Raw genomic sequence first — 27895 nt, 5'->3', positions numbered from 1 at the left:
TCATGGTGTGCAATTAAGGAAAAATCCCACCAGGATTCACTCATCCTCCCAACTTTGCGGGTGGGAAAGTGTAAGCCCCAGGTCCCTTGGGACATTTGCTAGGTTGTCACCTACATATTTGAACTCCTCTTTGTAAAGGTCATAGTAGGTACCTGAGGCCACAAAGACCCTGTCCTATGAGAGGTCATAGAGAGGCTGTCCCTTTGAGCCCTAAAGAAGCTGGTCCTACTGGATGGCAGAGAGGAGAGGGTGGATGGGCGGGACAGACCAGGCATGGGGGCCAGTTGTCTACCAGGAGGCTCTCAGGACCTCCCCAGGGCTGCTTTCTCCCTGCCACTCCTCAGAGGTTCCCACCCTGGGGCCTGCTCTCTCACACCGTACTTCATAAGCCTTAGTTGTGGCCACAAGCCAGAGGTCCCTGGGCATGGTCCCCACCTTTTGTTCTAGCCCCTCACTCTGCTCCCTCTGCCAACTTGGGAGGCAACCATGATAAGATCACCTCCACCCAGCCATTTAACATATTCCTTGAGAACTTTCATATTCTGGGTCCTCTTTTCTCCCCCTACACTGTAGACTCTGAGAGGGCAGGGCTGGGGCTTAGAGCATAGTGTGTCCTGGGAAGTGCAAACGGAGCCCATGAATGAATTAGCTGCAGAAGATCTCAGCCAAGTCAGAGCCCCACGGGATTAAGGGGGCCCCTTAATCCAGAGGGCCTGAGCAGGCAGGCTCAGGGTAGATGTTCTGGAGACTCCTACAACCTTCTCTCTAAACTCGAGCAAGCCCAGCCCTGCTCTCCAGATGTGGGGTGGCCCAGCCTTCCCCGCTCTGGGTGCCTGGCCTCCCCTTTGCTGGGGGCAGTGACAATACTCTACTACCTACTACAGACTCAGCCCTTAATGTGCCACCCTGAAACTCCAGCCAGTCTGTAACCCCAGGGAGGTGCTGGGCTAGAATTTGCTCTTGGTCTCATGTAGGACTTGCTGACCCTGGATATTTTGTTTGCTTCTCCTGCCTAGTAGAACTGGGCAGCATGCCTGCACCCTGGCTCCCTGGCTCGTGAGGGGCGCTCTTTCTTTAGGGAACCCTTTCATGGTTTCCTCATCTCTGCAATGGGCAGTCTCCCCCTTGCCAGTTGTAAGGCTGTGAGTTTAAGTGATATTGACTGTTCTGGCCCCATGCCTGGCTTCTGAACCCTCCTGAGGTACCCAGTCTGAACCTTCTGGGGGTGTGGGTGGTGCTGTCTATGAGGCCCTGCAGCCCCTCATCTGGTGACCCATGTATCACAGGTCATCACGTTGGGGGCTCCCCCATGCTCACAAGGTGCCCTGTCCCAGGGTGCACTCACTGCTTCAGCCTCTTGGAAGTTCCCTGCCCCATTTCTCTTTCAGGATGTAGTGTTACCTCCAGAAAGTCTTCCTTGGTGCCTCCCTACCCCCTTCAGGCCCTTCTCTGTGCTACAACTCAGCTTCCTTCAGTCATAGGAGCATACTGGCTTATAATTGTTTGTCACCCCTACACACACACACACACACACACACACACACACACACTTATTTATTTATTTTAAGTGGGCTCCATGCCCAACATAGAGCCCAACACAGGGCTTCAACTCACAACCCCAACATCAAAACCAGAGCTGAAATCAAGAGTCAGACATTTAACTGATTGAGCCACCCAGGTGCCCCTTTCACTCGTTCATTCAGCGGTACCTTTATTAAGGGTCTCCTTATTGCTATTTCTGTTTCTTACTGTTCTTAGGAGACCCAATGACCACTCAGTATAATTTCCTCTTCCCTCATGTTCCCAGCTTTTCCATCTTACTCTGATGTATGATATGCCATACACATTAACACAAAAACAAGCCTGGTTACCTGAGGCTGTAGCCCCCCTGAGCCGCAATTACATGTCAGAGCCACTGGCTACCCCCAGACCAAGGGGGTCAGAATTCAGGGCAGGGGCCTCAGCCCTGGCTTCTAGGCTCTGGGGTGACTCTGTGCAGCCTAGCTGAGCATTCCTGTATGGTAGACCCTGAGCTGCCTGCACAGTCCATCAGAGCAGGGCTGTTCTTGGGGTTTCTCCTGACTAAAGAGAAGCTGAAGTCAGACCACACATTGCCCTCCAACCCCCCACCACCCTGTAATAACTGAGGTGGGGAGGATGTGCCTCCCTGCCCAGTCGACACCACCCTGTTGACTGTAGTGAATATGGGTAAATCTCGTCGGTATCCCACTACAGACCCATCCCACCCAGGCCGGCTTGATATGCCTTGAGCATCATCTGTGTTTGTACCAAGTAGGCTGATTGGCCTCTCTTTGACAACTTTTTGCCTATGAGCTTGAGAAGGGATCTTCTTGGAGCAAAGTCTGAGTCTAGAAGCCACCTGCTATGGCACCTGCCCCTCCTCCCGGGTCCCTTTGCATTGGTGATGGGCCCATGGGGCCCTAGCGTGGACCAGCTCTCCCACATTGCTCAGCGTTCCTTCACGCAAACCTGTCCATTTCAGGGGTATTGTGGAAGTTAGTTCGATAGTAAAAGTTGGGAAAGCGTGGGATTCCCTCAGCACAGAGTGAGCACTCAACATCTGTTAATCTCCTTGTGCCTTTCTTCCCCCAAACAAATGTTTTTTTCTTATAACCAGTGGGATTGAGTGGAAATCCATGTCCTGATACTGGGCCGTGAGGGTGCTGCTTATGCTGATACTGTTGGCTACAGTTCCTGATGTAGGGACAAAGTCCCTGTTCAACAGGAGATCACTGGCTGTTAGCAACTCGCCTCAGAGTGGTTCACACAGCCAATGGGAGAAGCCAGGGTCCCGGGAGCGCTTTCTTCTGTGTGGACACTGAGGCTTTTGAGAAAATGGGAAACAGCTAAGTGGTGGTCTGTCCACACCATAGCAGCAACTGAGAGGATGAGCTGCTGGTGCCTATGCCAGCCTGGGTCAGTCTCCAGAGAGTTAGGTTGAGTGAGAGAAGCCACAGTGCCGAATGCTTGCATTTATCTAAAATTCGAGACAGCACTAATGAATCTCTAGTGACAGCAAACTCATCAGTAGTGCCTGGGGACAGGGCGTAGGGCAGGTGGGGGCAGGAGAGTGGGATGACACAGGGACAGGAGGTGTTAGAGGCGTGCATTGTTCTGCGTGTGGTGATAGCTTTATGCTCTTTACATGTGTCAGAAACCATCCAGTCATACTTTCAGTGAACGCAGTTGTACCTGTCAGCTACCTCCTATCAGTCACACCTCCGTCGAGCCAGGCTGTCTCCTTGGCAGAACCAGCCTGAGGTCTCCCAGCCACAGCCTCTCAGAGCACCCTTCCTTCTCTGAAAACAAGTCCCTTCCTGGCTGCCATGGCCACAGAGACCATGATGGTTAGTGAGAGCAAGGTGGAGGCCCCATCCAAAATAGAGAAAGGTGTTTCTGGCTTCCTCGGTTGAGTGCTCAGCAGGAGACGTCCTTAGGACAAGAATGTCTGTGCGTCATCAATGATGTGTCAGTTCTGGCTAGTTCTATAATAGGTGTCAGGCGTGGGCACTGTGCCCACCTGGGGTGCTTGGTCGTCTGAGACCTCACTCCTGGGAGTATGCAAATGCCTCCTTGCATCTCAGTGAGGTAGTGTTAGAAAGACTGGCTGTGGCATTTGGGTCTGGTGAGGTGGGTTTGGGGAGATTTATGGAAGCAGGGCTTTGCTCTCCACTGGATGTGGGAAGGAAGCAGGGGCAATTCTTAAGAAATCTTTCCCAGCACAAGGGACAAGTTTGAGGCTAGATCTGGGACTGGTAAAGTGGCAGCCATCGCCCAGAGTAGCCAGCCCAGGGCTGTTTGGTCTTTGTGAGCTGGACAGCGTGCATGTTCCGTCTGTGCCCAGATGTGAATATGACAGGTGCTTGTTTCCCCATCACGGTCCCAGAGTGGCCTTGCCTAAAGGTGATGTTCTGTGACATTGTTCATGTTCCACAGGATGATGCCAGGGCCCAGCTGTGACGCCAGACCAGCTCCTGCATGTCATGATGGCTGTCATCTTTCTTGCTCATTTGGAAATGAGTAGGGTACATACCTAATCCCCGAGAACTTTATCCACAAATACATGGCAAGACACTCCCAGCCCTGGTTACTACAGAGGGAGCCCAAGCAGGTATTTCTGGAAAAGCCCTGGGGTGATTCTGCTGTGTACCATGGCTAAGAGCCCACATATATTCCTGACTTGCTGAGTCCAGCAGAGTTGGTGCTCTGTGCCCCTCTCTCACCCACTCCCCCAACTAAGCCAGCTCCACTCTTCAGCAGGTTCTCTCCTCCCCACTCAAGAATCCGACCTTGCCCGGTCCTGTAGGCTGTCTACATGCTGCTCCGTGCATGAGCCAAATCTCACCAGGGGGCAGCTATGCACCCTGTCTCTGTCCCTTAATATCTGCTTTTTACCTGGAGATGAATGCCTCAACCCCAAGAAGCCATAGGGAGAGCATGAGTCCTCACAGCTGACTGGGCAGAAGCTGTAAGACAGAGAGACAGAGGAGGTGTCAGTCACCGTAGTGGACTTCGGGCCACCATAAGATCCTAACTGCATATTTGGTATGACTTAGTTATCTAAATCCTCAGTCTTCGTATCTATAAAATGATGTCTCTATAAGATGGTTGTGAAAGTCAATATGCTCACATTTTTAAAATGCCTAGCCTGGAGACCTTGAGTGTTCCTGAGGACTAGACTCCAAGGCAGGAACACACTGATACTCTGTCCCCTGCTGGGTCTACCCCAGTCCCTTGTCTGTGAGTTCTGGAGTTTATAAAACATCAGGGAAGGGTTCATTGGAGGAAAAAAACACTGGTTTAGAGAAGGTGTGGCCTCCAGCTGGAGGGCAGTGAGTAAGACGGAGGAGAAGGCGGTCACCGGGAAGGCAGCTCCGAAAGGACAGCTAATGTGGCCCCACCCCTGTGTGCAGCATGGTGCCTCTTCCCCTGCTCCACCTCCCCAGGGCAGCCTTTCACCCTCCCCAGAGACCCTCCCCCAGCCCTGTCTCAGGAACAGGGCTGGAGCTGAGCCTCTGGCAGGGAGTTCTGTGGGCAGACATGTGTTGGCAGATCACCTCTGGGTGAAGCTGACTGGCCTCATGCAGACCACAGATATGGGAGAGGCCCCATGGGGAGCAGAAACTCCTCAACACAAAGGGGAGGAAGACCTAGATGCGGGACATTGGGAACAGGTGGGGAGGGGGCACTGAAGGCCCCAGTCTCCAAAGTAGGAGTGGGGCTGTATTTGCAGTGTGATAGCATTGGTGTGAGACCACGTTCTCTGGGGCAAATGTGCCTCCCTGACCACTGCTGTCTTTCAGGGCTGCCCTCTGCAGCTGCCATGGGGAGTGCAGTGCCTCCCTCAGGCCAGGATCTAATCTAAAGCATCCTACACTCTGGCCCATTATACTGATTCGAACCCTGAAATTCAGTTCATTCATTCTAAAACATAGAATTTTCCAAGCCCTGTTTGATCCCAGGCCCTGTGCTGAGGAGCCTAAGCCATGAGCAAGACACAGCCTGTCCAGCCACAAGCCCCTGATAAGTGATTCTGAGCACTCCTGAGTTATAAGGCCAGCAACTTTTTGAGTATTCAGTAGAGAATATGAACCCGCATGCTGAAAACTCTGCCTGCTTTTGTGTGCATGTACCTTCTGCTTCCAATTTCAGAGGCCCACAAAGCCTGTGGATGGCAAGTTAAGACCCCTGCTCCGGATGGCGAGCTCCTAAAGACCAGTGCCACTGTTTCTCTTTCCCGCCCTCAAGTGCCCAGCATGGAGCTTTGAGTGAAGTGAAGGCTCTGCATGTTTCAGTGACGTGACTGGTAACATGGCCCTTTATTCCAGGTCACTGAGACTAGGGTCCTAGGGGAGGGGTGGATTGTCTGTGTCAGTGGGACAAGGAGTCAGACACGACCCATGGGGGATGAGCTGCAATGGGGCCACAATGAGGGGGGCTTGGAGAGGTTGGGGGTTCCCGGGGGATCAGGCACTGGGAAGGCGGTGAGCCCAAAGGGGAAGTGGCCATGCACAGGCTGACAGACCTGGCCAGGGATGGTGCCTGGAGGCCAGAGGGCCATGCCTTGGAGAAGCTGAGTGGGCTCTGGACACCTCTGATGCTCCGCCCCAGCCAAAGTCAGTGGGGGAGAGCTGGTGCCAAGGCACAGAGGTAAAAAGGGAGAGACAGGCCCACCAGACAAAGAAGTATTGCCTGCCTGTGTGCACCCCAAGCCAAAGGGTACCACCCCCCCCCCATGGCAGAAGAGGAGAAGACAGCATGTGGGGTTGCTGCTCCTTGCTATCACTCTGTGTCTGCAGCCCCAGTCCAGAAGCTCCTCTCTGCAAGTCCAGTGGCCTGGATTCTGGCTCTTATGGCCCCATTTGGTGTGGCCTCTAGCAGAGCGGAATCTTGGAGCATGTTTGTTCTTCTATAAAATGGGCACATTTTACCTGGTGCAGCTCCCTCTGAAGAGTAATAGGAGAGCGTTAGGGATCTCAGGAAGCTTTGGCTCCTCACAGGGGTTTATAGAGAGGACACGCTGTTGAGTGTTCAATGTCATGTCCCAGAGGCATAGAGACAGGCAGGACAGGGAGACTTTGGGATGCATGGAAGTTTTCTGTATCCTCTATAGGGGGTCACTCCCTTTGCTGTCCACAGAGGCAGCCCTGGCTGGGGCCCCAGTGCCCTAGCTGCCAGGTACGGGCTCAACGGCCACCTACTCCTGGGGAACGCCCCGGAGGGCTTGTCCAGGTCACCTTTCTCCATGGAACCTGAAGAAGACTCACTTCAGATTACTCAGGAGAGGCCCTGTAACTTCCCACCTTTCCTTGAGTCTAAGATGAACTTTTTAAAAAACAGCTTAATACTTTTGAAATCAAGATGCACTTACAATTGACGTGTACATTTAAAAGTGATTTAGTCTTCCCTCTTAAAAGCTATCATTAACTTAGTGACATCTTTGCATTGAGGAAATAGAATAGTTGTAAACCTCATATATGATCAAGAAACATAGTGTGTGACATCTCCAGGAGACCCCAATTCCAGCCCCCCCACCACTACCTGGAGGGCTTGTAACTGCTGGATCAGGCCAGTCTGGCTCACTGAGGGTTCTTGAAGGAGCCTGGAGTGCACACTTCCAGAGTATCCTCAAAGTGACACACAAAGATAGCTGGATAAGCCTCCCCGGGAGGAAGGAACAGATTCCCCCAAATTCCCACAGAGGATCCAGCCCCAGTCCCCAAAGCCATCTATATCACATCTTACTAGAAGTGTGTGTGATCAACATGATTTGTGTCTGACGGACAGAGTAAGAGCTGCACTGGCTGAGTGTGTGCTGTGTCCTTCTTCGTGCAGGTGGAGTCACCTCTCAGGGCACTTCAGGGGAACAGGCACTTCTGGTGACCCCTGTGGTCTGGAGTCTGCCCGGAGGGTTATTGATACAGACAGTGGCTGGGCCACCACATTCAAACATTGCTTTTCTCTGGGAACTGGCTCTGTGCTTCTCCAGTGAGCCAGGTCCTGGGACCCCTCCAACTTGTCTATCGCCCACAACTCCCAATTCCAAATCCCCCCAAAATGGCCCACTGCCTCTCTCAGGACACACAGGCTCCTCTGTGGTCCAGCTGCATGTGTCCTAACACAATGGGCCCCACAATAAATAAAACACCCCACCAGTGGGCAGTGGAGACAGACTGTGGGAATGGCAGAGCCTCCAGCAGGGGCGATGCGGCAGCAGGCAGGTGTATCTCCTCACAGAGGCCTCAATTTGTAGGTGAGAGAATTAAAACTCTTCGAGGTGGTGAGCACAGCAGTGGTGGGGGAACAAGGAAGTAATGGAACAAGATCCAACTTCAAAACCCCCACTTTGCTGCATAGTGGGCAGCCCTAGCAGTTTAGGCTTTCCAGGGAGACCCTTTCTGATGACATTCTGGGGCCATCCAGGCCCTCTGTCATGCATGTGCTTCTGTGTCAGAGGAAGACTATCCCTGTGCAGAGCGTGATGTACTCCAGGCCCCACCACACAGCCTGCAGAATGGCCTGGGCTGCGACCTGGGACTGCCATGCCTGCAGATCCACTATAAGCAGTTCACTCAGTCCTCTGAGTAGGTCCGTTCTGGTGCAAAACTAGAATAATCATCTTGCTGAGTTCCCCGCTCAGGGCTGTGGAACGGTCAGATGGGATGTGAGGTTCTCCAGGTTTGTGCACTGTGCAGGACACTAATTAAAAGTCAGGAGTCCTGACTGCTATTGAAGTGCAGACGTGCTTGCATTTGGAGGACAAGTACTGACTATAGCTGGGATGGGACAGGTTCTCTGTGACCAAAGGTCAGCGCATGCCTTTCCCTTGCCTGTGGTGGGGCGAGGAGAGAGGCGTGATCTGGGAAAGAGGGCAGAGAGGACACAAATCAGGATGTGTCCATAAATGGTGACAGACATTGTCTGCTGGCCACAAGTGGGTGAGGCCCACTCTGTATGTGGCTTGTTATTTCATTTGTTGGGAGAAGAGCCTGTGCAGGCTCCACACCCAGCTCTGGTTTGCATTAGTTGTACAGTGTTGTTTCTTGGGCAGCTATGTCTTTTCAGAAGAAGGAAGGCCACACTCTTCCCCCACGAGATGGACAGCTAGGATATGTGGGCAAGAGTGGGCCCCAGTCAGCACCTGGGAGCAGTTCCTTCAGCTTGGGCAAACCTCTTTACTCGGCCTAAGGAGGAACAGGACCTGGTGCCAGGATTTGGGTGGGCGGCTGCACACTGTCTCTTGTCCTAGAGATTGGAGTGGGGTAGGCTGTGGGCGTCCAGTGTACCTGTGAAGCTGCAGGTCAGAGGCCAGCATTTTGTGGGTCACTAGAAGAAGCAGAGTGACATCACCAACATGGACACATGGCTACTAGAATCCTCCTGTCATCAGCTCATCTGTGATCTAGAGTAAGTCACTGACCCTAACAGGGCCTCCGTGGACATAGCCAGCAGGAAACGTGAGGATATTAAGAGTCACTGTGCCAGTGTCCTGGAGATTCTATAACATTCATGAGACATCACGAGTTAATGTTTGTACACTCAGACATTGGGAGTCAGAAAGACCTCATCCCGATTAAAACGCCACCAGATAGTAGCTTGTGCAAATAGCTTGGGCAGGTTGTTGTTCTGAGCTTCATAAAGGTGTCCGTAGAATAAAGACAATACCACCTACATCATTTTAGGATTAAATAATGTATAAAAAGGTACAAGACATATGGTGAGCATTTCATACTTAGCTATTTTGCTATTATAGATGTTATTTTTATAACAGGAGAGACAAATTCCTCCAACTTCACAATTTTCACTCAGAAGTATTGCTGAGCAACTGCTCTTGCGGGCCCCGTGCTGTGCCGGGAGCTGGGGTTCTAGACGGACTGAGCCATGCTGTCCCCTCAGCAGAGCCTGTAAGTCTAGTGGGGGAGACAGATCAGCCGATAGCAGCTGCAGCAACAGCATCAACGGCAATAACAACAGCAATGCCTGTGCAGCCGGGGATTGAAACAAAAAGCAGTCAGAATTAGGGCGCCCAGGAGACGAGGCACTCCTGGGAAACCAGGGAGGCTGACAGGTAAATAGGCCATTATGCAGGACTGTGGGAGGCACTGGTGTCAGGGGGGCCTGCTGCCCACAGAACCTCAAAGAAGGCTGCACGGCTAAGGTGGGACTTGAGGGAGACTCTGAAGAGTGAGCTGGGGGGAGCCTGGTGAAGCAGGAAAGGACAACATGCAAAAAGGCAAAGGATCAATGAGGGTGTATGTTGTGAGCATGGGAATCTTAGAAGCACAGGGTGTGCGCTGGGACACGGAAGAGATAGTTCTGGAAGCAGAGTAGGGCCAGGATGGGCCTTAGCCCAGACATTTCCTGAGGGTGGTGGAGAGTCGGAGTGGTGACATCAGATGTGGGTTGCGTACAACATAAATGATTGAGAACGCAGCTGTATCGTACCTTACCAGATGATAACTCAAATCCATAGAAGGAATTGAAGAGAATCAGAAATGGTAAATAAGGTTAATATAACAAACTCTGTAAATATATACTTCTCTCAGCTTTTTAAAAATACATAAAATTGGAAGTGCTTGGGTGGCTCAGTCAGTTGAGCGTCCGACTCTTGGTTTTGGCTCAGGTCATGATCTTGCGGTTGTGGGAGAGAGCCCCACATCGGACTCCACACTCAGTGTGAAGTCTACTTCAGATTCCTTCTCCCTCCCCCTCTGCCCATCCTGGCTCACGCTTTCTCTCTCTCTAAAATAAGTAAATAAAATCTCTCTCTCTCTCTCGCTATATATATATGTATATATATATGTATGTATACGTATATGTATATATACATATATATATATAAAATTGTATAGAGTAATAATTATAGCAACATGTTGATGGGTTTGTAACATCTATAGACACAGTGTGTATGAAACTAATAGCACCAAAAAAGGAGAAGAAAGTGGAGCTATATAGAAGTAAAGTTTTTATATCTCATTGGAATTAAGTTCATATAAATCTGAAGCAGATCCTGGTAAGATAAGATGAATATTGTAAGCACTAAGAAAACAACTAAAAAAGTGTGGGGAAAAAAAACACATTAAAGGAATTAAAATATCACACTAGAAGATATTCTAAAGGCAAAGAAGGTAATGAAGGAGGAACACAAAAAAGACATGACACATAAAGAAAACAAGAGGCTAAGTGGAAGATCTCATCTAAAGCAGAGGTTGTCAGAAAGGATAAAAAAAAAAAAAACCCAAATCAAAAAAACTACATCCAACTGGGTGGTTCCTGACTTGTGATGTTTCCACTTACTAATTTTTCACTTTATCACAGTGCAAAAGCAATACACATTCAGGAGAAACTGTACTTTGAATTTTGAATTTTGATCTTTTCCCAGGTGAGCAATATGTGTTAAGATACTGTCTTGTGATGCTGGGCAGGAGCAGTGAAGACAGCTCCCAGTTAGCTGTGGGACCATGAGGGCGAGCAACTGATACATTTACAACCGTTCTGTTTTTCACTGTCAGTAGAACATTCAATAAATTACATGAGATATTCAACACTTTATGATAAAATAGGCTTTTTGTTAGATGATTTTGCCCAACTATACGCTAATGTAAGTGTCTAAACATGTGTAAGGTGGGCGAGGCTATGTTTGGTAGATTAGGCATATTAAATGCATTTTGACTTATGATATTTTTAACTTATGATGGGTTTATTGGGATGTAACCCCACTGTAAGTCAAGGATAATCTGTATATGCTCTTTATAGGAGACTCTTTAGATTCAAATACACAAATATGTTGAAACTTAGAGTGGAAGAATATACTGTGAAAACAACATGAACACGAGTGACTATACATGTATCAGCCCAAACAGGCTTTAAAACAAAAAATTTTACTACAGATAAAGAGGGACTCTTTTGTTGTTGTTGTTAGTTCATAAAATTTTTTTGTTTTACATTTTTTACACCAATGTAACAAAAAGGTGGAAGGCAAGGGGAGGCGGACAGACAGTGTATTTTATGCCTATAAATGGGGGGGCAAATGGGGGCCTGGAACAAATGAAAACACACGGTCTCTGTGGAAATATGGAGAGTTCTGATAGCAAAACGTGGTGGGAAGGAGGCCTCAGAGATGGAGGGTGTTTACTGGGCTTTATTCTCAGGGAGAGATGGCACCGTGTGGTCAGTGAAGCCGGCGTTATGTAACCTGGTGGGGAGGCGAGGGGCGAGGGAAGCGAGCAGAAGACAAGTTCTCTAAGAAAGGAATCTAACGAGCTTGTGGCGTGTGCAGGGAGCGTGGAGCCGAGCTCTAACACTGCTGCTTTCTCTTCAAGGCCTCCACCAGGTCATTCTTAAGAGTTTCTTGCTTTGATTGGTCTGTGAAAGTCTGCACAGACCTCAGCAAGAGGGACATTTTACAATGATAAAAGGGTTGATCCATCCAGATGATATAATAATCAAAAATACAGGGATGCCTGGGTGGCTCAGTCGGTTAAGCGTCTGCCTTCGGCTCAGGTCATGATCCCAGGGTCCTGGGATCGAGTCCCACATCGGGCTCCCTGCTCCGCGAGGAGCCTGCTTCTCCCTCTGCCTCTGTCTCTCTCTCTGTCTCTCATGAATAAATAAATAAAATCTTTAAAAAAAAAATAATCAAAAATACATATGTACTTACTAACGGAGTCCCAAAGTATAGGAAGCATAAATAGGCAGAATTGATGGGAGCAATAAACAATTTAATAATAATAGTTGGAGACTTCAATATCAGACTTTAATTAATTGATAAAACAACTAGGCAAAAGACCAACAAGGATACAGAGGACTTGAACAACACTGTGAACTATTTAGAACTAATAGACATCTATAGAACGTTACTCCAAACAAAAGTAGAATACACATTCTTCTCAAGTGTGAATGGAACATTCTCCAGAATAGACCATATGTTAAACCATAAAACAAGCATCAAAAATGTAAAAGGATTGAAATCATACAAAGTATGTTCTTCAACTAAAATGGAATTAAGTTGGAAATCAATGACTGAAAGACATTTGAGAAATGACAAAGAAACATAAAAATTTGGTCTGAAAAAACTTTTATGCTGCAAACAAAAAAAATACCATCAAGAAAGTTAAAAGTACACAGAATGGGAGAAAATATTTGTAAATCATATATCTGATAAGACAAATATATCCAGGATTTACATAAACAAGTCTTACAACTCAATAATAAGAACGCAACCCAAATGTAAAAGTAGGCAAAGGATTTTGAATTGATATTTCTCCAGAGAGACTGTACAAGTGGCCAATAAACACATCCAAATTTGCTCAGTATCACTAGTCCTTAGGAAAATGCAAATCAAAATCACAGAGCTAGCACTTCACACGCACTAGCATGGCTGTAATAAAAAATATAGAAAGTGTTGGTGAGGATCTGGAGAAGTTGGAAGCCTCATACATTCCTGGCTAGACTGTAAAATGGTGCAACCACTTTGGAAAACTGTTTGGCAGTTTTTCAAAATGTTAAACATAGAGTTACCACCTGACCCAGCAATTCGCCTCTATGCATTTATCCAAGAGAAATGAAAGCATACATCCACACAAAGACTTGTACATGAATACTCAGAGCAACTTCATTTATAATAGTCCCAAACTATGAATAACTCAAATGTCCATCAGCAGTTGAGAGGAAAAACAAATTGTGGCATATCCATTCAATGGAATACTGCTCAGCAACAAAGGAATGAATTATTGACAAATACAATGTAGATGAATCTCAAAATAATTATGGCTAGTGACAGGAGCCAGTCACAAAGATGACGTACAATCCCACCTATAGGAAATATTCAGAATAGGCAAGTCTATAGAGATAGAAAGTAGGGTGAGGTTGAGATGTGTTTGTTGGGATGTGTAATAGGGAGGGAATTCTAGTAGGATTTCCTTTGAGGGGAGGGGAAACATTCTCCAAGTAGATTGTGGTGATGGTTGTACAACTCTATGAGTTTATTTAAAAAAATCCAATTGTCTACTTTAAATGAGTAATTTGTATGGTATGTAAATTATACCTCAATAAGTCTTTAAAAAGGTGAGGAGGTATAAGTGACAGCAGCTGGATTTAACAACTTCCCTTTGATGGCAGAGGCATGAAGTGGCTTCGTGTTTTGGGAGTGGAACCAGTCAACTGGCCAGCATTTCTCAAATATCTCTGTCACGTGCAGAACTCCTACAATGCTGCAAAATACAGAGTTGTGTTTCTTGTCCTCACAGGAGGAGCTTGTTATTTAAGCAAGGATTTGATTAGGAAATTTACAACCACAATTTAAGATTTGAAGGATTTGGGGAGGGTTAGCGTAGTGATAACAGGCATCTCAAAAGGGAAACATTTGCACTGGGCCTTTCCAGATAGGTGGGCTTTGAGTAGATGGTGGGGGTTTAGAGAATTGTTTTCAAGGGCTCCATCCCTGTGCAACCCTCTTGGGTGCCTTCTGAGGCCGCCCACAAGCTATTGGGCAGCCTAATTGCTGGAAAGTCATTCCTTGTATTAAATAGAATCTTTCTCCTGTCGATAATACTGTCTTACCATTTGTAATGCAGTAATTATTGCCAGAACTGTGCTGAGTCTCAGAAATACTGTCTCAAGTAATTCTTCCCACATGAGAAAGGTGCTGTTATTATCCTTCTCTTCCTTCTCATCATTATTTTCCAGATGAAAAAAATCTGGCCCCTGGGTATTACGTGACCTGCCCACAGTCCCAGTCCCAGATCTCATCTTCATGTGCCCCTGCAGTACTGTCATTAGTGGATGTCCTTTCTTTCCTCTAATCCACACAGAACATGTCTAATTTCTCTCCCATGTGTTAGTTAATAAAGGTGAAGATCTTTAATCTTTTTCTGCCTTTTAAGGCATCTTTTTTCCCCTGGGGTTAAACAAATTCCGTTGTTTAATCATTCTTCATTCAACATGATTTTGAGCTTATTTCGCATCTTGATCACTGTTCTGTGATCAAATCTGTCAGGATTTTACTGAAGCATGGGCCTCAGAACTGAGATCAGGCTACTGTGGTCTGACTGGCCCAGGGGAGTGTGGGACTTGACCTCATTCTTCTTCTGTACAGTGTTTGTCAGTTGATGCATCCTAAGATGGCATTAGCTCTTTGGGCAGCCACATTCCTTTGTGGATTAAAATCCCTGCCAAGTTAGGTTCAGGATCTGAACAGTGGAACCTTTTTAGAACTGAATAAAAATACCAGGTCTGCTATAGGGTCTGGATGAGGTTTGGACCTACTAACAGCAGGATGGCCTCATTCCACCTAGGACCAGCCTTATAAATAAAGTAAGAGGTGGCCATTTACATGGTACTCAATAAAATAGGCTTGATAACTCCTAAAATCTCTCTTCGTAGAGCCTCATTATTCTGAGATCTGATACTTTTATTCCAGAATCCTTGCCTTTTTCAGCTCCTAGTGACAGCCTGAATTCCTAGGCCTATGACCTGCTCCATCTTTAAAAGCATTACTTCATTTCTGCCTTCAGCATTACACAGTCTCCTCCTCTGATCCTCCTTCATCCCCCTGAGAAGGCCCATGGTGATTACATTGGGCCCACCTGGATGATCCAGGGTGAGCTCCCCATCACAACATCCTGAACATAATCATATCTGCAAAGTCCCTTTTGCCATAAAAGGTGACATTCACAGGTCCTGGATATTAGGATATGAACACCATGGGAGTTATTATTCAGCCTACACAGAAGGTATTTTACAGATGTGATAAACTGTCTAATTCATGGTTTAGAAAGATCTGTCTGGCAACAGAGTGAGAAGAGTAAGGATGGAGGCCTACAGAGTACTTTGGAAGCTGCTAGTAATGAGAGGGTACACCTGGATCAGTGGCAATGGGACAAAGAAGAGGATTTATGTGGAGCGCTCAGGACGTATAACCAGACTTGGAGCCAGTTAGGATGTGGGATGAATGAGAGAGGAGGTCTAGAAGGGCTCAGGGTTTCTGTGCTCATCAGTTTGCTCAATGATGATATGATTGATGAATAAGGAATACAGAAGAGGCAGAGAGAGGTTACTGTGCTTGTTTGGAACCTGACTTTGAGGTGTCTATAAGACAAGCAGTGAGCCCTGGTAGGCAATTAGGTCTGCAGGTCTGGAGAGGAAGGTGGTGACAGCTATTTTGTGTGCTGAGCACACAGGCAGCGCTTGAAGCCACAGTAGACCAGATGACCCAGGGGCTGTGTCTAGAATTAGAAAGAGCATAGAAGCTGCCTGGGGGGACAATGGCTTCCACAGTTAGGGAGAAATAAGGGTGTGAGAGGAAGCCAGAGAGGCAGGGGGAGCACCGGCAGAGTACGTCCTGTGTTGGAGCAGAGAGTTGATGCATTTGCACTCAAACAGAGCCCTTTCTCCCCTGAGAAATGGCCACTTCTTATCAAGTGAAACCCTGTAAGAAAAGGGTAGAAATGGTTCTGTGTATTTGCTTGTTGACCTTGGGGGCCAGGGGCTCTTGCTGGGAACTGGATTGTTTTGTGGACATTAGGTGCATGCAGACATAGAAGGAACTGAGTGAGGCCCCCTCACTGGAACTAGTCATAGCTAATGGGACCCATTTTGCTCTCAGTCTTGCCCTGGCAACAACTGAAAAGCTCTATTATTTGCCTTTCCGGGCACATTCACTGAAGAGGCTCAAGGTTTTGGTGCAATGCAAAAGTCTCCTGCTCTGAGAACAATAGTCAAACTCTTCAGTCATTCCCATACAAGGGCCTTGTATAGAAATACTTCTGCGGGAGAAATCAGTGGCCTTCGAGACTGTGTCTTCTATATGTGTTGCTGCTTTTCCCTCATGCAGCTTCCTCCCCAGCCCTGGCAAAGGAGGAGATAAGAGGATGGAGCAGGTGAATGTTGGCAAAATGTGTAAAGCCAAGGCCTAACAGGAGAGGTGAGACTTAACATGGCCCCTGAGAATAGGATAGGACTTTTGGTAGAACTGGGTAGTCAGGAAGGGGTACATTTCAGATGGAGGGATGGGCATGTTAAGATGGAAAAGCAGAAGAGAGCACGAAATGTATAGGGGCAGGGCCCAGAGACTGGCTTAGCTGGAGGGAGTGCATCCCTGGGCTTTGAGCTGCCAGGACACTGTCCTGGAGAGGACATAGAGAAGGGGCTCTCTGGCCTTGCTCCTTCCTCTAGAACAGAGCAATGCTTCATGTTTGAATGGTTCTTATTTTCTTGTGTCCATTCCCATGTAATCCTCTCAGAAATGTGTGCATTGAGGTGAGTGAATTAAACAAGCGCCCAAAGTCATGGCAGTCTTAGTCAGTTCCAAGATGGAAACTGAGGGAGAGGAAACTATTTGGTTGCTACTTACATGTCAGATGTCTAAACACAGGTTGTCATTTAATCGTCGGCTCTCCTAGGACAAGTGCTGTCAGCCTTATTTTGTAGATGAGGAACAGAGGCTCCGAGGAGGAAGTACCTGGTCTTAGGTAGCACTGTAGTAGGCATTAGAGTAAGGGTGGGGAGCTCCCCAGAAGCATGTCTGCAGCCATGCAATATCAGAGGGAGAGGAACTCTGAAGACATTACCACATGACAGTCACTTGACTTTATTAATGAAAGACCACAGTTCCTAAAGGGACCCAAGGTGCCCAGCCAGATGGTGGGAGAGCTGGGGCACAAGTCACCTTTCCCAGCCCTATACTGGCCTACAAGGAACTTTTCTATACCTCAGCTTCCTGCACTTGGACCTTTGAAATGTCCACTAGTCTGTAGAAGAAACATCGGTTTAACCTTATGGCATTTTCCAAAATTATTTGATTGTCAATCTCATCATTTGCCTTCCAAATCCTGTGGATCCTGCTTCAGGAGATGCTTCATGCCAGCAATCTGGGAAACTTAGGTCCACTCCCCCAGATCCTGGGAAGACCCTCCGACTTCTTGTTAATTAAAAATCAACTTGACTCATTGCCTTATGGTTCTGTCACCACTGGAACACTGTCTCCCTGGCTTTAATGTTAATTCTTCCTTCTGAAAATCCACAAAACAGGTTGGGCATAGAAAATGGTGAAATGTGTTTTCAGATCTTGGTGCATTACCTGTCAGCTGTGTCACCTTAGGTGAGTACTTAACCTGGCAGAGCACAAAGTGCGTATCTGTAAAATGGAGTAATGGTGCCTTGCAAGGCTGCTCTGCAGTTGACATAAGAATAGGCAGTGCACCTAGTAGGAAGGGAACTGCTATTCCTTTCTCTGCAGGGAATAGGCTTAGCTTTCTAAAAATGGCTTCAAGCCTGTTTCAAGTTGTTCACCTTGTTGTTAAAGGTTAATGGGTCTTCCCCTGCTGGTTATCAAAACACAGAGCTCAAGCTTCTGGGAGAAGCTGGGGAGGGTACGCCATGCCAGCCTTGCACCAAGCACACCCCAGTATGTAAGCCTTGCTTTCAAAGACTTCTTTAGTCTAGAACCTGCCCTAGAAGAAACCATGGTTTTTATACTAAAACTAGAAATGTGTGATTGACAGTAGATGAAATTTTGAAATCGAGATTGTCTTGGGAAACCTGGCTCTGTTGGCATCTTGTACTCACAGGCTGTTCAGTCCTAAAGCAAAACCCCTTCTGGTTCCCCCATCAAGGCCTCTTGTCAGCAGACATTACTCCAGAGCTTGGCTCCTCCTATTTCCCAGCTTTCTTCTTTGAGCTGCTTTGAGCTGAATTATACCAATTGTGTGTCCCTTCCCCATGACCACTGGGTACAATTGCAAATCTTACTGCTGGCAAGTTCTTTTGTCTGATGTCTGCAAGGTTCTTAATGGGATTTCTAATGGAGTCACTCAGAAAGGAGACTGTCTTTCTGCCAGCTTCTTATGAGAGGGAAGAATTTCCCTGTTGTTTGGGGATTATGGGTTACAAGGAGATACAAAAGAGTAGAGGAGAAAGAATGGCCTGGGATATCAATGCCATATGTGTAAAACGGGAGCACCAGCACCTCACAGGGCTGTGGTACAATTTGATGGGATGGGGTCAGGCCTCCATGGTAGCCCACCTTTGAAGAGCGGAGGCCGCTTCTATTAGGCTGCCCACGGGCACCTCCCAGCTTGCAGCTGATCCATCTGCTCACCTGTGGCCACACATGCACGTGCTCCGTATTAGCTTGCAGAGCACACTTTAAAGAATCTTAAGGCGGCAAAGTCCAAGTCAGATGACTAATATAGGGCTAACTGTGGGCACTAACTTTCTTTTTGTTGCCTTTCTTAATCTTCAGAGGAATGGGCACACAAAGGCTTGGAGCCAAACTGCCTGGGTTTAAATCCTGACTCACCACTTCCTAGCTGATGTGACCATGACCAAGTTACTTGATTTCTCTGTGCCCCATTTTCATCTTCTGTAAAATGAGGATATAGTGCCTACCTCATCTGGCTGTCATGAGACTTGTGTAAGGTAAAGGTTCAATAAATATTATTGTCATTACTCCAATTTTATGAAAGAAAAAAATAAGACTCAGAAAGCAATACTGGTTGGGGCGCCTGGGTGGCTCAGTTGGTTAAGCGACTGCCTTCGGCTCAGGTCATGATCCTGGAGTCCCTGGATCGAGTCCCACAACGGGCTCCCTGCTCAGCAGGGAGTCTGCTTCTCCCTCTGACCCTCCCCCTCTCATGCTCTCTCTCTCTCTCATTCTCTCTCTCAAATAAATAAATAAAATCTTAAAAAAAAAAAAAAAGAAATCAATACTGGTTACTCTTTACTTAGCTACTAGTGGCAGAACTAACTAGGATATATATCTGGTACAGTTATAGTCCTCTCTTTAGTATGCGGGTTCATGGTCAAAGAAATGAATCCAAAATGGTAGGAGATCAGAAGCCTATATGGGCACTGGGCAGTGTGCGTGTGTGGTGGCAGGTGGTAAGAGTGCTCCTGGGGGTGGAATTTGGCTCAGGGATACACAGCCTTCGATTTCCAGGAGACACCCCCAGGTTCTGTGGATAACCTGATTTGATCAAGGTCCCTCTGCAGTGAAAGGACTATTTTGGATTCCTTACTGCCCCCTGGTGGTAACGGATAGAGTGAGGCTCTCCCTGAGAGATGAAAGCAGGAGGCTATTTTGAAATGCGCTCTCTAGATTGATGAAGAATTTTGAACTTTTTGTTTCTCTGTTTTAGCCTTCCTGGCACCTCTGGCCCAACAGCATAAATTAGTTCTGGGTTTTGTCCCCTCTGGCCCAACAGCATATATTAGTTCTGGGTTTTGTCCCGTTATTAATTAATGAATAGCTTGCTAACTGCTTGACTCCAGTAAGTTACCAGCCTCTTGGGGATCTTCCATCATTAAGGTCAGCCATCTCAGTCCCACTCAGAGTCAGTGGTCTATTCCAGCCTGTTCATTCTTATTTTCAGCAGACAAACCACGAGGTGGCAGTACAAGGGTTTGTCCTTCTGTTTTCTCCCCAGGTGATGGGAGAGTACGTCAGAGGAATCGTGGTACGTGCAGGTAGGCTCAGAGCAGAGTGCTAAAAGTTAGTCTTCTATCTCCAGGTCATGTTTCCAACATGGCCAGGCTCAACACTCAGGCCTGAGTCCTCAACACAATTTGCCTGTATGTGTGCCTTCTCTTTCTTATATGGCAAATAGAGACAAAATTGGCTCAAACTTCCTTAAAGGGCACCCTGAGGAATCAGATTAGCTAGTGGGTAAGAATAAGAGTTATTTTTATAATTAAGTTAAATTTTGGGGGGAAGTTATTATGGATTCACATACAAGTTATAATAATACAGGGAGCTGCCATGTACCTTTCACCCATTTCCCCCCAATGACAGCATCTCATAAAACGATAGCACAATATCACAACCAGGATATTGACATTTACACCATCAAGACACGCACCACTTTCATCACCCCAAGGTTCTCTCCTATGGCTTCTTTACAGCCACACCCATGCCGCCATCTTTACCACTAATAACCACTAATCTGTTCTCCATCTCTATAATTTTTTCATTTCAAGAATATTATAATGCTCACTTCAGCAGCACATATACTAAAATTGGAATGACTCAGAGAAGATTAGCATACGTAAAAAAGACACACATTTCTGAAGTGTTCCATATTTAAAAAAAAAAGAATGTTATATATCTTGCCATTTGCAATGACATAGATAGAGCTAGAGAGTATTATGCTAAGTGAACTAAGTCACAGAAAGACAAATACCATCTGATTTCACTCATATGAAGAATTTAAGAAACAAAATGAACAAAAGGAAAAAGAGAAAGGCAAACCAAGAACCAGGCTCTTAACTATAGAGAACACACTGATGGTTACCAGAGGGGAGTTGGCAGGGGGTCGGGGGGATGAAATAGGTGATGGGGATTAAGGAGGGCGCTTGTGATGAGCACTGGGTGTTGTATGGAAGTGTTGAGTCACTATATTGTACACCTGAGAATAAATTAAATTGTATGTTAACTAACTGGAATTTAAATAAAAACTTTAAAAAATAAACAAGAATATTCTATAAATGGATTCATACAGTATGTAATACTTTAGCTTTGGATTTTTTTCACTTAGCGTAATTCTCTGCATATGCATCCAAGCTGTGTGTATATCCATGGCTGGTACTTCATTGGATGGATGTACCAGTTTGTCTAACTATTCACTTGTTGAAGGACATCCAGGCCATTTCCAGTTTTGACCTATTGTGAATATTAAGCTATTTTGAATTTTAGCTATTGTGAATAAAGTTGCTATGGCATTCATGTACAGGTTTTTGTATAAATGTAAGTTTTCATTTCCCTGGGATAAAGGCCCAAAAGTGCAATTGCTAGGTTTTATGGTAGTTTGTGTTTTTTGATTGATGGGTCCATTTCATCTAAGTTGTCAAATTTATATGTATAGCATTATTGGTAGTATTCTTATCCTTTTAATACCTGCAGGGTCCCCTGTTTCATTTCTGATATCGATAATTTGTGTCTTCTCTCTTTTTTCTTTGTCAGGCCAACTAGAGCTTGGTCAATTTTATTGACTTTTTAAAGAATCAGCTCTTTACTTCATTGATTTTTCTCTGCTCTTTTTGTTTCTACTTCATTGATTTCCGCTCATTATTATTTATTTCCTTCTGCTTGTTTTAGACTTAATTTGCTCTTTTTAACTAGGTTCTTGAGATGGAACGTAGGTTATAGGTTGAGACTTCCTTTTTTCCTAATGTATTCATTTACTGCTATAAATTTCCCTCTCAGCATGACTTTAGCTGTGTCCCACAATTTTTTATATGTTGCACTTTCATTTTCATTTGGTTAATTGTTTTTTTTACATTTCCCTTGAAACGTCCTCTTTGACCTTGGATTATCTAGACATGTATTTTGTTTCCAAGTGTTTGGATTGTCCTGTTCTTTCTTTTATTATTATTTTTTAAATTCTTTATTTAAATTCAATTCAGTTAACATATACTGTATTATTAGTTTCAGAGGTAGAATTTAGTGATTCATCAGTTGCATATAATACCCACTGCTCATTACATCAAGTGCCCTCCTTAATGCCCATCACCCAAATGGGTTGTGATATTGTGCTATCGTTTTACGAGATGCTGTCATTGGGGGAAAATGGGTGAAAGGTACATGGCAGCTCCCTGTATTATTTCTTATAACCTGTATGTGAATCCATAATAACTTCCCCCCAAAATTTAACTTAATTATAAAAATAACTCTTATTCTTACCCACTAGCTAATCTGATTCCTCAGGGTGCCCCACCCACCACCCTTCCAGCAACTCTCAGTTTGTTTCCTAGAATTAAGTGTCTCTTATGGCTTTTCTTCCTATTTTCATATTATTTTATTTCTCCTTGCCTTCCCCTATGTTCATCTGTTTTGTTTCTTAAATTCCACATGAGTGAAATCATATGATATGTGTCTTTCTCTGACTGCCTTATTTTGCTTAGCATAATACCCCCTAGTTCCATCCACATGCTTGCAAATGGCAAGATTTCATTCTTTTTGGTGGCTGAGTAATATTCCATTGTGTATATATACCACTTTTTTATTGATCCATCTGTTGATAGGCATCTGGGCTCTTTCCATAGTTTGGCTATTGTGGACATTGCTGCTATAAACATTGGGATGCACGTGCCCCTTCGGATCACTACATTTGTATCTTTGGGGTAAATACCTAGTAGTGCAATTGCTGGGTCATAGTGTATCTCTATTTTTAACTTTCTGAGGAATCTCCGTACTGTTTTCCAGAGTGTCTGTACCAGCTTGCATTCCCACCAATGGTATAAGAGGGTTCCCCTTTCTCCTCATCCTTGCCAACATAGTTGTTTCCTGACATTAATTTTAGCCATTCTGATAGATGTGAGGTGGTATCTCATTGTGGTTTTGATTTGTATTTGCCTGATACCGTGATGTTGAGCATTTTTTCATGTGTGTGTTGGCCATTTGTCATATGTCTTCTTTGGAGAAATGTCTCTTCGTGCCTTCTGCCCATTTCTTGATTGGATTTGTTGTTTTTTGGGTGTTAAGTTTGATAAGTTCTTTATAGATGTTGAACACTATCCCTTTATCTGTCTTATCTGTCTTATATCTTTTATGTCATTTGCAAACATCTTCTCCCATTCTGCAGGTTGTCTTTTAGTTTTGTCAACTGTTTCCTTTGCTCTGCAAAAGCATTTTATCTGGATGAACTCCCAATAGCTCATTTTTGCTTTTGTTTCCCTTGCCTTTGGAGACGTGTCTAGCAAGAAGTTGAGGCAGCTGGGGTAAAAAAGGTTGCTGCCTGTGTTCTTCTCTAGGATTTTGATAGATTCCTGTCTCACATTTAGGTCTTTCATCCATTTTGAGTCTGTTTTTTTCTGTATGTGTAAGAAAGTGGTCCAATTTCATTCTTCTACATGTGGCTGTCCAATTTTCCCAACACCATTTGTTGAAGAGACTGTCTTTTTTCCATTGGATATTCTTTCCTGCTTTGTTGAAGATTAGCTGACCATAGAGTTATGGGTCTATTTCTGGGTTTTCTATTCTATTCCATTGATCTATGTGTCTGTTTTTGGGATGATTACAGCTTTGTACTACAGCTTAAAGTCCAGAATTGTGATGTCTCCAGCTTTGGTTTTCTTTTTCGGGATTACTTTGGCTATTTAGGGTCTTTTGTAGTTCCATACAAATTTTAGGATTGTTCCAACTTGGTGAAAAATGCTGATATTTGATATGGATTGCACTGAAGGTGTAGATTGCTTTGAGTAGCATAGACATTTTAACAATATTTGTTCTTCCAACCCATGAGCATGGAATATTTTTCCATTTCTCTGTTTCTTCCTCAATTTCTTTCATAAGTGTTCTGTAGTTTTCAGAGTACAGATCCTTTGCCTCTTTGGTTAGGTTTATTCCTAGGTATCTTATGGTTTTGGGTGCAACTATAAATGGGATAGATTCCTTGATTTCCCTTTCTTCTGCCTCATTGTTAGTGTATAGAAATGCAACTGACTTCTGTGCATTTATTTTATATCCTGCCACTTTGCTGAATTCCTGAATGAGTTCTAGCAATTTTGGGGTTGAGTCTTTTGGGTTTTTAACGTAGAGTATCATGTCATCTGTAAAGAGTGAATGTTTGACTTCTTCTTTGCTGATTTGGATGCCTTTTATTTCTTTTTGTTGTCTGATTGCTGAGGCTAGGACATCCAGTACTATATGGAAAAACAGTGGTGAGTGGACATCCCTATCAAGTTCCTGACCTTAGGGGAAAAGCTCTCAGTTTTTCCCTATTTAGGATAATATTCACTGTGGGTTTTTTGTATATGGCTTTTATGATATTGAGGTATGTTCCCTCTTATCATTACACTGTGAAGAGTTTTAATCAAGAAAAGATGCTGTATTTTGTCAAATGCTTTTTTGGCATCTATTGAGAGGATCATATGGTTCTTGTCCTTTCTTTTATTAATGTGGTGTATCACATTGATTGATTTGCAGATGTTGAACCATTAGCCCAGAAATTAATCCTACTTGGTTGTGGTGAATAATCCTTTTAATGTACTATTGGATCCTATTAGCTAGTATCTGGATGAGAATTTTTGCATCCCTGTTCATCAGGAATATTGGTGTAATTCTCCTTTTTAGTGGGGGTCCTTGTCTGGTTTTGAGATCAAAGTAATGCTTGTCTTGTAGAAGGAATTTGAAGTTTTCTATTTTCATTTCTATTTTTTGGAACAGTTTCAAAAGAATAGGTATTAATTCTTCTTTAAATGTTTGGTAGGAATCTGCTGGGTGGCCATCTGGTCCTGCACTCTTACTTCTTGAGAGACTTTTGATTACTGATTCAATTTCTTTGCTGGTTATAGGTCTGTTCAGGTTTTCTATTTCTTCCTGTTTCAGTTTTGGTAGTTTACATGTTTCTAGGAATGCATCCATTTCTTCCAGATTGCCAAATTTGTTGGCATATAATTGCTCATAATATTCTCTTATAATTATTTGTATTTTTTTGATGTTGATTGTGATCTCTATCCTTTCATTCATGATTTTATTTATGTGGGTCATTTCTCTTTTCTTTTCAATAAGTTTGGCTAGGGGGTTATTGATCTTACTAATTATTACAGAGAACCAGCTCCTAGTTTCATTGATCTACTGGGTTTTTTTTATTTCTACATCACTGATTTCTACTCTAATCTTTATTGTTTCTCTTCTCCTGCTGGATTTAGACTTTATTTGCTGTTATTTATCCAGCTCCTTTAGGTGTAAGGTTAGGTTTTGTATTTGAGACTTTTCTTGTTTCTTAAGGAAGACTTTATTGCTATATGCTTCCCTTTTAGGACTGCCTTTGCTGCATCCCAAAGGTTTTGGACTTTCTTGTTTTCATTTTCATTTGCTTCCGTGTATTTTTTTTTCTTTAATTTCCTGGCTGACCCATTCATTCTTTAGTAGGATGCTCTTTAGCCTCCTTGTATTTGTGGTCCTTCCAAAATTTTCTTCTGGTTGACTTCAAGTTTTAAAGCATTGTGTTCTGAAAATATGCATGATATGATCTCCATCTTTTTATACTGGTTGAGACCTGATTTGTCACCCAGTATGTGATCTATTCTGGAGAATGTTCCATGTGCACTTGAGAAGAATGTGTATTCTGTTGCTTTAAGATGAAATGCTCTGAATATATCTGTGAAGTCCATCTGGTCCAGTGTTTCATTCAAAGCTCTTGTTTCCTTGTTGATCTTCTGCTTAGATGATCTGTCCATTGTTGTGAGTGTTAAAGTCCTCTACTATTATTGCATTATTATCAATGAGTTTCTTTAATTTTGTTATTAATTGGCTTATATATTTTTCTGTCTCACGTTGGGGGCATAAATATTTACAATTGTTAGATCTTGTTGGATAGACCCTTTTATTATAATATAGGGTCCTTCATCTCTTATTATAGTCTTTGTCTTAAAATCTAGTTTGTCTGATATAAGTATTAATACTCCAGCTTTCTTTTGATGTCCATTAGCATGATAAATAGTTCTCCACCCCCTTATTTTTAATCTGGAGGTGTCTTGGGGTCTAAAGTGAATCTCTTGTAGACAGCATTTTTTTTTTTTAAGATTTTATTTATTTGACAGAGAGAGACACAGCGAGAGAGGGAACACAAGCAGGGGGAGTGGGAGGGAGAAGCAGGCTTCCCACGGAGCAGGGAGCCCGACGTGGGGCTTGATCCTAGGACCCTGGGACCATGACCTGAGCCAAAGGCAGACGCTTAGCAACTGCACCACCCAGGCGCCCCACTTATAGACAGCATATTGATGGGTCTTGTTTTTTTATCCAATCTGATACCCTATGTCTTTTAATTGGGGTGTTTAGCCCATTCCCATTCAGAGTAATTATTGAAAGATATTAATTTAGTGCCATTGTATTACCTTTAAAGATGCTGTTTCCGGATGTGAGGGTGATCTGGCTGCGACATCTGTCACCCCATTGATCGCCAGGGTTGATGTGGCTGATCTGGCTGGCTAGGCGGGTGTCCCCTTCCTCCCTCACCACTCCATGTGCATCCCTCCTGAAGCTGCGCACTCGGTCGAAGAGGACGACCTTCCCCAATAGAGGAGGACCATTCTTCAGTCAAGGGTATACGAGTAGCTCTGCTCCCCTGCTAGAACCTCCAAACAAGCTCTCAAGATGCTGTTTCTGTAGATTGTCTGTGTTCCTTTCTGGACTTTTGGTCTCTCTCCTCGCTCAAAGGATCTCCGTTTAATATTTCTTTCAGGGCTGGTTTAGCATTCACAAATTCCTTTAGTTTTTGCTTGTCCTGGAAACTCTTTATCTCTACTTCTATTCTGAATGACAACCTTGGTGGATAAAGTATTTTTGGCTGGATATTTTTCCCATTTAGCACATTGAATATATTATGCCAGTCCTTTCTGGCCTTCCAGGTCTCTGTAGACAGGTCTGTTGCCAGCCTTATGTGTCTTCCCTTGTAGGTTAAGGACCTCTTGTCCCAAGCTGCTTTCAGGATTTTCTCTTTATCTTTGAAACTTTCAAGCTCCACTATTGTATGTCGAGGTTTTGACGTATTTTTATTGATTGTGAGGGGGATTCTCTGTTCCTCCTGGACTTGAATACCTGTTTCCTTCCCCAGATTAGGGAAGTTATCAGCTATAATTTGTTCAAATAAACCTTCTGCCCCTCTCTTTCCCTCTTTTAATCTTCTGGGACCCCTATTATTTGAATATTATTTCACTTTATGGTACTGCTGTTTTCTCAAAGTCTCCCTTCGTGATCCAATAGTTGTTTTTCTTTTTCTCATCTTCCTTTTTCTCCATCATTTTGTCTTCTATATATCACTGACTCTCTCTTCTGCCTCATTTATCCTAGCTGTTTAGAGCCTCCATTTTTGACTGCATCTCCATAATAGCATTTTTAATTTCAGCTGATTAGATTTTAGTTCTTTTATTTCTACAGTAAGTGATTCTCTACTGTCTTCTATGCTTTTTTCAAGCCCAGCTAGTATCTTTATAATCATTGTTTTGAATTCTAGTTCCAACATCTTACTTATATCCATATTGATTAAATCCCTGGCAGTGAGTACTACCTCCTGTTCTTTCTTTTGGGGTAAGTTTCTCTGTCTCATCATTATGTCAAGAAAATAATACAAGAAAGAGAGAGAGAAAAGACAAAATTAACACAACACCAGAAAAATACAAACAAAGCAAACCAGAAGAAAACAGAAACAAAACAAATTAAGAAAAATATCAAAGAAGAAGTAAAACAGAACAAAACAATAAGCTAGATCCTGGGTGTATTTTGATCTCTTTGTTAAAAGAAACTAGATCCCAAAATAGGAAAGAAAGAAAAACGTGTGTGTGTGTGTGTGTGTGTGTGTGTGTATAAAATAAATACAATGAAAAGAAACCAAAAATTAAATATATATATATATATATATATATATATATATATATA

The 27895-nt window shown here is 44.4% G+C and overlaps 1 protein-coding gene and 1 non-coding gene across 4 annotated transcripts in view; both read left to right on the top strand.

Annotated features, from left to right (window-relative positions):
* ARHGEF4 (Rho guanine nucleotide exchange factor 4) overlaps nucleotides 1–27895 on the top strand; it is a 253022-nt gene that overhangs the window by 5563 nt on the left and 219564 nt on the right. The window lies entirely within an intron of this gene.
* LOC116638154 lies at nucleotides 20506–20603 on the top strand. Its single transcript, XR_004300641.1, has one exon. It is a non-coding gene; the product is annotated as a U6 spliceosomal RNA (small nuclear RNA).

Source organism: Phoca vitulina, unplaced genomic scaffold (assembly GCF_004348235.1).
Source record: "Phoca vitulina isolate PV1807 unplaced genomic scaffold, GSC_HSeal_1.0 scaffold1, whole genome shotgun sequence".
Taxonomy (NCBI): Eukaryota; Metazoa; Chordata; class Mammalia; order Carnivora; family Phocidae; genus Phoca; species Phoca vitulina.
This window is presented reverse-complemented; position numbering and strand designations above follow the sequence as displayed.